The sequence below is a fragment of the Cynocephalus volans genome, chromosome 10, assembly GCF_027409185.1.
Source record: "Cynocephalus volans isolate mCynVol1 chromosome 10, mCynVol1.pri, whole genome shotgun sequence".
Lineage (NCBI taxonomy): Eukaryota > Metazoa > Chordata > Mammalia > Dermoptera > Cynocephalidae > Cynocephalus > Cynocephalus volans.
In genome coordinates this window covers 53,846,256-53,858,231 of record NC_084469.1, presented here as the reverse complement: position 1 = coordinate 53,858,231, position 11,976 = coordinate 53,846,256, and the positions used below count along the sequence as shown (strand labels likewise).

The following is an 11,976-nucleotide window of genomic DNA, read 5'->3' as shown; positions in this document are numbered from 1 at the left end:
AGACACAGGCCCAGCCCTTGAATTGCTCACGTCAAATGGCAGGGATCCAACCTGAGGATCACGGGCATCTTGTCCAACCTGGATTCCTGAGTCCACCTGATGGTCACCTGAGCAGTGAGGGCCCTGGAACTGACCTGCCCGGGACACATCTTCACACTCAGATGCCTGGGCCGAAAGGCTTCCAGCTGGGAGCCGGACCCCATCCCTCCTTCCCCGAGCAGTGTGGAGGTTATCAAAGGGGGTGCGGCAGGTCTGTTCGGAGACTTGGTGGAATCTGGAGGCCCAGGTTCCTGAGCTCTGATTGGAAACCGGAGTCTTGTGGGACAGGGAAGGTTTTTCATGGACTCCTGGGGTGGGTGTGGGAGCCAAGGTCCTCGTGCAGGTGGCAATCATGATTTAACATGCAGCTGGGGCGGGAAGAGGGAGTGGATGGGTCAGGTGAGCCTGAGAGAGTGGAGCCGCCAGTCCATGCAGTGGGCTTCCCCTCCAGCAGGAGGCTCTGCCTGTGTCGTCCAGTGGTCTGAACTGCAAGCCGGCAGGTGGGCAATTTCAGGCCACTGACTTATCGTATGATCCAGAAATCAGAGTCTGTGCTTCAAATGGATGAAACTGCAGAGTCTGGACCTTGTTTGTGTGTACAGCGAGGCTAACTGCTGGTTTCCCTAAGGACACGTCCCACAGAATTAAAGTGTGGTAAGCTGATGCACTTGCCAGCACATTTCTGCTTAACTTATTCCACGAGAGGTCAAGGACAGCATCAGTGTGCCCTTCTGCTGAGGAACTCTTCTTTGCTTTCTTTTCCTTCCTTTTTGAAAGCTTGCTTCCAAGTGTAAAGACTGGCTCTAAAGAGTCCACTATATCAAGGTCCCACACTTCAATAACGGGGGTCATGTTTCCCACAGCAATATAATTTCCTGTAGAATCATCTGGGCTGGGATCAAAATTCAGCCATTCCACACTCAGAGGATACGCAGACCAAAGTATATCACGGTGCACATAAAAAGAATCTTCTTCTTGATTATAAACATGCACCTCTAAATTGCACTGGTCCTGTTCAGCTCGGCCACAAACAATGAGATCATCACTGGGCTTAATCAAGAAACCATCACGTTCATACTGTTCTGTATCTTTCAGAGTAACAGAAGGATCTTGATCATAACTCCCGTACACTGTAAGACCCAACAGAGATTCACCAAGAGTCTCAGCATCTGGGTCACCCTCCTCATGCTATTTATCTAATTCGTACTCAGCCAGCTCATCATCCTCTAGTGTCCTGTCATCCTCTGGGCCACCATCCTCCAGGGGCTCCCTTGGTCGCGCCTGCGTGCCTGCACTCTGCATGCCATCTTCTGAAGGACTGCCCGTCTCCTCTTCGTCACCGCCACCTTCTTGTAATGTTTCTTTTGCTTCAGCAATGAGACGTTTGACTTCTTTCCTTAGCTCTACCTTGTCTGGAGTTTCTTTGGCCACGCACGTCACTTGGCGGGTGCGATTCATGGTTCTCCGCTCAAGGACATCTCAGGGTAGCGATTCGGTCGCAGCTGGGGGACCACGGCCGCACCGCCACCCGCAAGCTCGGGGATCCGCACGGGGCGCTATATGTGTCTTTATTATTATTATTATTATTATTATTTTGGCGGCTGGCCAGTACGGAACCCGAACCCTTGACCTTGGTGTTAACTTTTTTTGTATAACTATGTTGGAACATTGCACAGGATGCTCATCCTATGAAACTTACTCGTTCTCTGATCTAACTGCCGTCCAGGTATTTTTATTAGCTCCCTCTCTCCTGACTTCATATTTTTTCTCTTAATTGTGATCAAATTTACGTGATATAAAGTTTACCATTTTTAACCACTTTTTGATCATGTTTTATTTTTCTTTCTCACCAGGCTCCCGCCAATCCCGGCAGGCCCCGCCCCCGTATCCTAGCAACGCAGGGACGCACCTCTCCAGGCTGGCAGCGAGCGCAGGCGGGGCGTCCTGCGTACCCCAAGCGGGCCCCGCCCCGCGACGCCTCCCAGCCGGCTGCGGCGAGCAAGCAGGTGGTTTGCGGCGGCGGTTGGGGGCGGAACGTGGACGGCGACATAGCGGCCGGGCTACTCGTGCTGCTGGCGCTTGCGCTGCCGAGTGTCTGAGGAGACTCCGCGACCGGTGAGGAGGGGCCGGGTGTTGAGGTGACCCGGGAGCCGGAGGTCGGGGAAAAGGGGAGCGGGGGGTCGGGGGGACCAGGGAGCCGGGGGACCGGGGAGCCGGGGGACCGGGGAGCCGGGGCCCGGGTGAACTGGGAGCTGGGGAGCAGGGGGGTCGGGGGACCTCGGAGCCGGGGGTTGGAGGGGCTGGGGAGCCGGGGGTTGGGGGGAGCCAGGAGCGAGGGAGCAGGGGTTCGGGGGGACCTGGGAGCCAGGGAGCCAAGGAGCTGGGGTCAGGGGACGAGGGGGGTTAAACCACCGGTTCGTAGAGTCTCGACCAAAAACCCTGGGATGGAAGTCCCTGACCTGGAGGGTCCTGGGGGTGAGCAGCCCCCGACCCGGGGGGGGAGGGTCTTCTGGGCAGGGGCGGCGCTAGAGGTAAGAGGAAAGCCTTGAGTTCCTGGGGTTGGCAGCAGTGCTTGGGAGTGAAGACCCCAGTTTGGTTCTGGATTAAAGATTCTTAGGGACAGACACATAGGGAGCCACGTGTAGAAGCAGAGGTCTCCGGGCTCTTGGAGAGGTAGGAGTGGCCTAAGCCGGGTCAGCAGTCCTGAGCAGGGAACCACAGGACCAGGGAGGGGGCCTATTGTAGGAGCTTCGCCATGTCCATCTCCTCAACCTTGTAATCACAGTGGTCTTTTATTAAATGCGTCTCAACCAGGGCATTGGCCCAGCAGCTAGGCAGCTCTCTGAAAGACACAGAACCCCTGGTGAGGTGGGTGCAGGACCGGAGGGTGCAGGTGGTGGGGACACGGGTTGTGGCTGCAGATATGGTGGGGCTCGGTTCATGGGTGCATTTTCAGGGGGCCTGGACCCATGGCTCCATTTTCAGAGGTATGAGTCTGTGGGTACAGTTTGGTGGGGGCTGGGCCCATTGGTGCACTTTTCTGACAGCTAGGCCTGTGGTTGCAGCTGGGGGCAGCTCAGTGGTAGTGCCTTGGTGGGGGCTGAGCCCATGGTAGTGCTTTGTGGGGGCAGGGCCCCTGTGTGTTCTTTGAGGGGGAGTGGACCTGTGGGTACAGTTGGTGGGGGGTGGATTTGTGAGTGCACTTGAGGGTGCTGGACCCACAGGTGTACTTTTGTGGGGGCTGGGCACGTAGGTAGAGTTGGGTGGGAGCTGGGCCCCTGTGTGCACTTGGGTGGGGGCAGGGCGCGTGGGTGTGCTTTGGGTGGGGCATGGCCTGTGGCCGCACTTCTGTGGAGGCTTGTCCCATGAGTGCAGTTGGTGGGAGGTGGGGCCCGTGGGTGCAGTGGGGGAGGCGCTAGCCGTGGGTGTAGTCATGTAGGGGCTGAGCCCTTGGGTGTACTTTGGGGAGGATGTGTCCTTGGGTTTGCTTTCAGGGAGGCTTGGCCTGTGGGGGTACTTTGGTGGGGACTGGCCCCATGGGTGCAATTCAGTGGGGGCTGGGCCTGTAGGTGCACTTGGTGGGGGACTGGGTTAAGACTAGAGATATAAATTTGGGGGTCATTGTCATATAGGAGGTATTTAAAGCTGTGAGACTAAATGATGCCAATGTCGTAGGTAGGGTCTGACTGGGCAGGTGGGGGGGGCGCTAACAGTCATCTTCAAGCCCCTAGTCCTCTTATCAGGTTCTTAACTCCACCACGGGAAAGAATTCAAGGGCAAACTCAAGGAAGAAAGAACTAGTTGAATAGAACAGAGAAGAAATATAGGTTCCATAGAGAGAGTGCTGCCTAGCTCCAGAGACTGAGCCGGGCTCGCACCAAGTGTAACGCACAAGTAAGTTCAGTACAGACATCAGGTCTAACTCCAAAGTGAGAAATAAGCAAGTTCAGTAGAGAACACAGGTTGGCTCAAGAGCGCGAGCACCTACCTGCTGAAGGTAAGTTCCGTACAAAGTTAAGCAGACACCCCTCAGCCAAGGAAGCGCAGGCTACCTCCAGGAGAGTCAGCAACAACCCCGCCTTCAGCTGGGATTTGGCGTCTATGGTTTCTTTACCTACGGAATATTCAGTGAAGGGGGTGGCTCCTTGTTATGGAACATTAGTCTTGGACATGCTGAGTCTGTCTCTTCCTGGAGCGTGTTCATCGGTCAGACCCTATTGCATGGACCAGGTGCATTCAAGAATTTCCCATCCTCTCTCCTGAGCATGCCCAGCCACTGGATTTGCATAAGCCAGCACCTCATGGTCACATTTTCCCCATGTTGATGGTAAAAATAAGTGTAAGTGGCAACTGTAACTTTCCTCCGGGGAAGAACCCAGAGGAGGGAGTCTGAGTCTTCAGGGAGTGGCTGGAAAGCCAGAGGCATGTCTTGAAACCCAAAGCCAGGGAAACTGAACACCTTCTGTGTCAACATCATCGAGTGGAGACTGTGAATGTAAAAGAGAAGTCCAAGGACAGAAGCCAGGTGAAAGAAGGTGAGTAGGGATGCCTACGGTGGGGTGTCATCTGAGTTGAATCTTCAAGATTGGGTAGAGTTTGATCAGTAAGTGACGAAAGACAACATGTTAGATGAAAAAAAAACAGAACAAAGGTGTGAGTGCAGTTGGGTGGGGTCTGGGCCCCTGGGTGTAGTTGGGTGGTGCTGGAAGCTTGGGTGCAGTTGGTGTGCCTGGGCCAGTGGGTGCAGTCGGGTTTGCAGGTGCAGTAGGGGTGGGACTGGGTTCATGTGTGCACTTTTGGGGGGCCTGGACCCATGGGTCCACTTCTGGAAGTATGGGTCCATAGGTACAGTTTGGTGGGGGCTGGGCCCGTATGTACACTTTTGTGAGGGCTGGGCGTGTGGTTGCAGTTGGGGGCAGCTGGGCCAGTGATAGTGCTTTGGGGGAGGGCAGGGCCTGTGTGTGTGCTTGGATGGGGGGCTGGACATGTGGGTACAGTTGGGGGGGCTGGATACATGGATGCAATTGTGGGGGCTGGACGCGTGTGCAGATTTGTCAGGGCTGGGCACGTGGGTGCATTGGTGAGGGGCTGGGCCTGTGGGTGTAGTTGGGTGGGGGCTGAGCCAGTAAGTGCAGGTGGCGGGGGCTGGGCCGTTGGGGGCCAGTTGGTGGGGTTAGGCCCGTAGGGACAGTTAGGTGTGCGATGGGCCTGTGGGTGTACTGTGGGGGAGGTGGGCCTATGGCTGCAGCTGATTGGGACTGGGCCCCTGGGGGCACTTGGTGGGGACTGGGTCTGTGGGTGCAGTTGGTGGGAGCTGGATCGCTTGGGTCATTTGGTGGGGACTGGGCCAGTGGTAACAGTTGAAGGGGGCTGGGCCGGTGGGGAGAGTTGGATGTGCTCTGGCCTGTGGATGCTGTTGTGTGGGGGCTGGGCAGTTCAGGGCAGTTTGGCGGGTGCTGGATCCATGGGTGCATTTGGGGGACGGTTGGGCTGGAGGGTTCTGTGGCCATGGGTGAAGATGGGGATGGCTGACAATGGGTGCACTTTGCTGGGGTCTGGGCCCGTCAGTGAAGTTAGTATGGTTGGGGTCAGGTGTGTAGCTGGGGGCGGGGCTCCTGGTCCCATGAATGCACCTGGGTGGGGACTGAGCCCGTGTGGGTATTTGGTGGGGCTTGTTCCCATTGTGGCAGTTGGTGGGGGCTGGGCCTGCGGGGTCAGTTGGTGGGGGCTGGGTTCTGGTGGGCAGTTGGCGGGGGTGTTGAGCTTGTGGGGACAGTTGGCCGAGGGCTGGGCCGTGGATGCAGTTGGGTGGGGCTGAGCTCATGGAGGCAGTTGGCTCGGGGCTGGGCCCGTTGAGGCAGTTGGCGGGGACTGGGCCCGTGTGTGCAGTTGGGTGGGGTCTGGGCCCGTGGGTGCAGTTGTGTGGGATCTGGCCCTGGAAGTGCAGTTGAGTAGGCCTAAATCCACGGGCGTACTTTTGGGGGGTGCTTGGTCCGTGGGGGGCTTTGATGGGTACTGGGTCCTTGGTTGCATTTGGGGGAGGGCTGGGCCAGAGGGTTCTGTGCCCGTGGGTGCAGTTGGGTGCGGGCTGGGTCTCTGGATTTACTTCGGGGAATGCTGTGCCCTTGGGGGTACTTTGGGGGGGGCTGGGCCCGTGGGGTTTCTTTGTCGGGGCTAGGTCCAATGGTGCTGTGCCCGAGGGTGGTTTGTTGGAGGCTGGGTACTGGGTGCAGTTTGGTGCGGGTTGGGCTTGTGGATGCACTTTGGTGGGGTTGGGCCCATGGGTGCACTTTGGTGTGGGCTGGAAACGTGGCTGCAGTTGTTGGGGCCTGGACCTGTTGGCGCAGTTGGGTGGGGACCGGGCCCGTGGGTTCACTTTTTTGGGGTCTTGTCCTGTGGGTGCAATTGGTGGGGCTTGGTCCGTGGGGGCAGTTGGTTGGGCTTGGGCCCGTGGGAGCAGTTGAAGGGGGCTGGGCCGGTGGGGACAGTTGGATGAGGTGACTGGCAATCCCCAGAAGTGGTGGGCTGAGGCCTCCTGCCGGTTTTGATGTTTTATTTATTTTTTTTCTTCTGGAGTACCAGCAAGGTTCTTTCTTCGTTGGTACTCTCTTAACTGTGAAAACGAAAAGCAGTATTACCCAGATGTGTAAGCCCCTATATTTGTAACCTTGTTTACAGTTTTTGCAAAGTATTCTTACTTGTACCGTCGGATTTAATGCCACCAGCAACCCTATAAGGGGTTGTAACGATCACTACATGGCTGAAGAAATGGACTGTTTTCTTTTCTGGCCCAACTTCTCAGCCAGCTCCATTTTCTCATGCTGCCCTGACTGCAGCACACTGGGGACCTCCATGTTCTAATTGATCTGGATGGAGAGAAGCAATGGACAGCCCCCTGATGTAGCTGGAGACCCACGGCACAGGGAAGGGGGCACAGGGCACTGGCTCACAGGTGCCTTCCCAGGTACCATTTCATGTGAGGTCTCCAGCACTGCAGTTTACAGGTGGGAAAACAAAGGCCCAGGGGGTGAGCGTGGAGGGCAGGCCGGCAGGGCAGGTGGCGCACCAGCCTGAAGAAGACAGTCTACAGCTCAGCCAGCTGCTCCCTGGAGCTCACGGGCCTGGGACAGCACTGCAGGTGGTGGTGGCATGGTGGCACCACGTGCCCTCCAGCACCTGCCTGTGCTGCTTGCCTCAGAGCCCAGCAGCTGCCCCAGCTCCAGCAGCCACTCCTCCTGCTCCCGGTTCAGGTGGCTCAGACCCTCGTTGTCCTTTACCTGAGCCTGCAGCTGACCCGCCAGGCTCTCCACCTGCTTCTGCAGCTGCTCAGCCTCCACCTGCGGTCTCCGTTCTTCCTCGCTGGGCCCTGCTGGAGGCTCCGGGGGTGGAGGCTCAGCTGAGAAAGGAATCGGACAATAATGGATTCTGGATTGTGGAGCTGCACGAAACCCTCTTCTTGATCCACAGCTCCTACTGCAGCCTCGCGCCAGCCCATGGCTTAATGTCTAATCATTCCTCACGCCGAGATGATGGTCAACCATTCAAACCACTTTCAAATAGAGTTCTTCACTTTCTTGTGCTCAAGACAACTGTGCGTGGCTGACAGTGAGCACCCCACCCCTCCTTGCAGATGGGGGCACTAAGGCCCAGGAGAGCAGACTTGCCGTCTGCTGGCGCACACCTCTTTCTCTTCCACGTACCTGCTCCCAGAAGACACCACCCCAGCTTTCCTGCGCACCTGCTTACTTCAGCTAAGCAGGTCTCTGACTCCTGGACGTGATGCAGGCCCTGCTCCTCCCTCGAAGCGTGCACCTGCCCAGAGCGCAGGGGGCGAGCCGTGGAGGGAGCAGCTGCAGAATGGACAGACTGCCACCTCCCTCTCTACCACACCCCCATAAAACCAAAACCCTGGGCTGCAGCCACTCACTTGTGGCAGGGGCTTGCGTGTCTCTAGCTCCTTCATCTGGAGCTGCAAGGCCGCCTTGTCCATCACAAGCACCTGAATCTTCCTCTTCAGTTGGGACTGGCGACCCTTGTGGTCCTCATCATTGTTCCTGTGGCCAGAGGTGGTGGAGAATGGAAAAAATGAGGAACAGAGAAGACTGCTCTGGTGATCAACGCACTGACTTTGCCACACAACTGGAGGACCATGGCATGGGAAGGGGGCCCAAGGAAGCAAGAGGCACAAGTGCCAGTCCAGAGAGTAGACATGAATTGCCTGAGGCGACACATGAGTCACTGGCACGGCTGGGGCCAGAGCTTGGCTCTGCACATGTTGAAACCTGTGCATCTACCTTGTGCTCACCTGTACCCTCCCACCTCCCACCACATCGACCATGCTGAGACCCCCAGGCCTGCCATCCACGTTCCCTCTCCTGCTTGTCCTCCAAGTGCAGGTGGAGAGCATCTCGCTCTTTCTTCAGATTATTGGAGGACTGCAAATACAGAAAGGTGAAGTCAGGATTCGGCAGGGAGAAGATGTAGTCGGGGCACACTAATACCGACACCTACGGTAACCATTTGACAGTGACATTTCCTCCCCCTGCATCACACTTGGCACCTTTTTCAAGGCATTTCCAAGCCCATGCTCTGAGTTGGTTCTCCTAAGAACTCAGTAAGGGTGGAAGAGGCAGGGAAAGAGACCTGATTTACAGCTGGCTGACAGGGGCCCAGGGATATCGGGTCATGTTGCCATTGTTATGACTGTCATCACCGTTGTTTGACTCTGTATTGTGTGCGTCACCAGGCACCGTGCTAACAATCCATGGAATCCTCACAACCACCATAGGAGGGAGTTACTACTATTACCTCCATTTTGTAGGTGATCTTAGCACTTAACCTCTAATACCTTGTATTTCACTTACAGCTGGGATGTGAACATCCAGGTCTATCTAATTCTCTAAGCCCATTTTTTCCCCTGGGGGTGGAGGTGCAAGCATGAGGGCAGGTGGCTGGATTCACCTTCTCGGCCTCCTTCTGTTGTGTGGAGAAGTCGGTCAGACTCCCCTGCAGCTCTAATCTGTTGTTCCCGTGAGTCCAGGCAGCTCTTCAGATGTTTACACTCCCCTGGAATGAGAGAGGTCAAGATGGAACCCAGAGGACTCCCCCAAAGACCTGCCAAGGCACCAGGTTGAGGGAGGAAGGGTGCCCAGCTTCACTCCTGCTTTCTGCCAGACTGCATTGTGAAGAGTGGCCAGGGCTCTCTCTAACTGTGCTTTTTCTGATATTAAGCTCTTATTCATCCAAATCTGAGCCTTTGGGAGAAAAGCCAAACAGCTGTTGAGAGAGGAAAAGGAAGGTTCTGTGGGGGGTGTGAGGGATGCCATAGAGTCCATTTATCTGCAGTTCTTCTTGCAGGAGTTTGATCCCGTGAAACCAATGCTCCTCCTATGGGAGAGGAAAGAAGCATCTCTTACCAGGGAGGCAGAGATGCAACAGCAAGGGACAGGCCCCGGGAATGCCACCAATGGCCCAGGACAGGCCCACCAGGGAGACCAGATCTTCAGGGACCTTGTAGGGCTGAGGGTGGGGTGCAGCGGGAGGCCTTCTCCCCATTGGGAGTGGGCGAGACAAGCCTGCGGCCTCTCCATGTCAGTCTTTCCCCAAACCCATCAGACATGGAATGCGGGAACAAAGAAATCATGTTCCTCTTTCCACTTAACCCAGTTTCCTGGTGCCAGTTTTTCCATGTGGAGAGTCACGGGAAGGTGACCAAGGTTGTCCCCCTCTGCTCCATTCCCCAGACTGGGAAGTGTTGGGCAGGGGCCAGGAATGGATTTTCAAGGAAAAGCTCTCCAGACCCTATGGGGACGCAAATTGACAAACTCTACTTGAACTTCCAAGGAAAGAGAATTTGGGTCTTTGTTGGTTTTCACTCACAGCTACAGAGCTGAACATCTGAATCCTGATTCTCTTTAAAAGACAACCCCAGAAACCTGTAGAAATGGAGGCTGAGAAAGGAAAGACCACCCTTCTCCCAGCTTGTGATTCACAAGGGTGCATGTATTCACCATGCACCACACACTACAGGATAGGTAAGGCCTGATACTAATGTCGCCTGGTGACCTAGCCCATTTTGCTCCAGCTGCGTCTAAATTGGCACAGGTGTGTCTGGGTCCACAACTTTGGAAAATAGAAGCCAAAAGCCTTGTTGGAGTCCACATGTTGTTAGTTCTTCAAGTTCATAGAATGCCAGAGCTTGGTAGGTTTGGTCCCCTCCACCCAGATTTCACAGGATGTATGGAAAATTCTGTGGGCCCAGAAAGAGATTTTTCACAGCAGTGGAGTCACCCCAGACAACCTTCAGTATTGCAATGCCTAGTGGCAACATGGGGTTGGAGTTGCAGCAGAGAAACTCCATCAGCACCATGTCTAGTGTAACCATGAGAGTAGTACCACTATGGAGACTCCAGACCTGTGGAGCTACAGAGTGGAATGACAGCCTGGGATTGCTGATGTGTGGCTTGCAACCAGGAAAGCCATAGGAGCAGAGTTGCCCAGAGAGTTGTTGACCGAACCCCCACTCCAGCATACAGAGGACATGGAAAGTGAACTCTAAGTACATGATTCACCATCTTTGAGGTTTATTGTTTGCCCTGCTGGATTTTGGACTTGCTTAGGACCTGATACCCTTTCTTTTGGCTGATTTCTCCATTTTGGAATCGGAATATGTACCCTATTATTGTCCTGTACCTTGGAAGTACTTAAATTGTATTGATTTCATAGATGGGACTTTCAACTTTGGACTTTCTAGTTGAAACAATTTAAGACTGTGGGGATGAAATGACTGTATTTGCATGTGAAAAGGACATGAGTTTTGGGGGGCCATGGGTAGACCATGCCAAATTGTATTAATTGAAAATGGTGGTCAGGTTTGTGGTTCTGCGTGTTTTAACAGAAGAGCAATCGAGAGTCTTTGTCTCTGCTCTCTCTGCTTTTAGTATCTTGCAATGTTAGAGCACTGGGTCACTGTTGCCACCCCCAGATGGACTTGGTATTCCTAGGCTCAGAAACTGTAAGCAATAAATTTTGTGGTTTTTAAAAGTAAATTAGCCAGTTCCAAGGATTTTGTTATAGCACCATAAAATGGACTAAAACAGCGGCCCTGAGGCAGCTCAGGCCAGTGGGTCTCTTGTGTAGGCCTGGTCAGGCCTGCCCTTAGTGGCAGTGGGGCCCTTAGCAGAAGACCTGGCCAGGGCAGTCCATAGTGGTAGGCTAGGAAAGGCCAAGGGTGCTCTTAGTGGGAAGGCAGACCAAAGGGCCCTGGGGCAAACCATTTGAGGGTGGCCATTAGTGGCAGGGCGTGACAGGCCAGGGGCCTCTTAGAGGTAGGCCAGAACAGGCCAGGGGTCCCTTAACACCAAGCACATCAAGGGGGTTCCTTAGTGGCAGGTCAGGCCAGTGGGGGCCTTTAGCAATGTTTTGTCATCTATACTTGTCCTGAAAGTTTTCTTTTTCATTGAATTATCAAACTTATTTATGAAATGTCTTCTTTAATAATTATCCTTATTTTTGTAGTTTCTTCAGAATGTACATTTTTGTTTTTTCCTCTCCCACATTTCTGTATTTTTGAGTCCAATTTAGTTCATTAAAATAAACACTGCAAGTGACTACATGGTTTTTGTTTAGTTTTTATTATTGAAATAAACAGCTTTCAGATTTATTAGTCTGTCAGTTCTGTCATTTTCCCCTCTCCTGATAATTTGATTTCATTTTTTGTTGTTGTTGTTTAGTACATCCGTTCTCCTATGACTCTTAGGTTTATTATTTTCTTACCTTCTTATGATGTACAAGTAGTCTTAGAATATTTTGATATTTATTGTTTAATAATGACATGTAAGAGTGTGAATTTGCTTTAGAAAAGAAATTTGACTTTACCTGCTTCATTTTAGCAATTTAACTATGATGTACTTTAGTATGATTTTCTCCTCTTTTTTA

General features: G+C 53.9%; 1 pseudogene; it reads right to left on the bottom strand.

Moving 5' to 3' along the window:
- Window positions 1–549: 549 nt before the first annotated feature.
- Window positions 550–1,497, bottom strand: LOC134387390 (periodic tryptophan protein 1 homolog; annotated as a pseudogene).
- Between the last annotated feature and the right edge of the window lie 10,479 nt (window positions 1,498–11,976).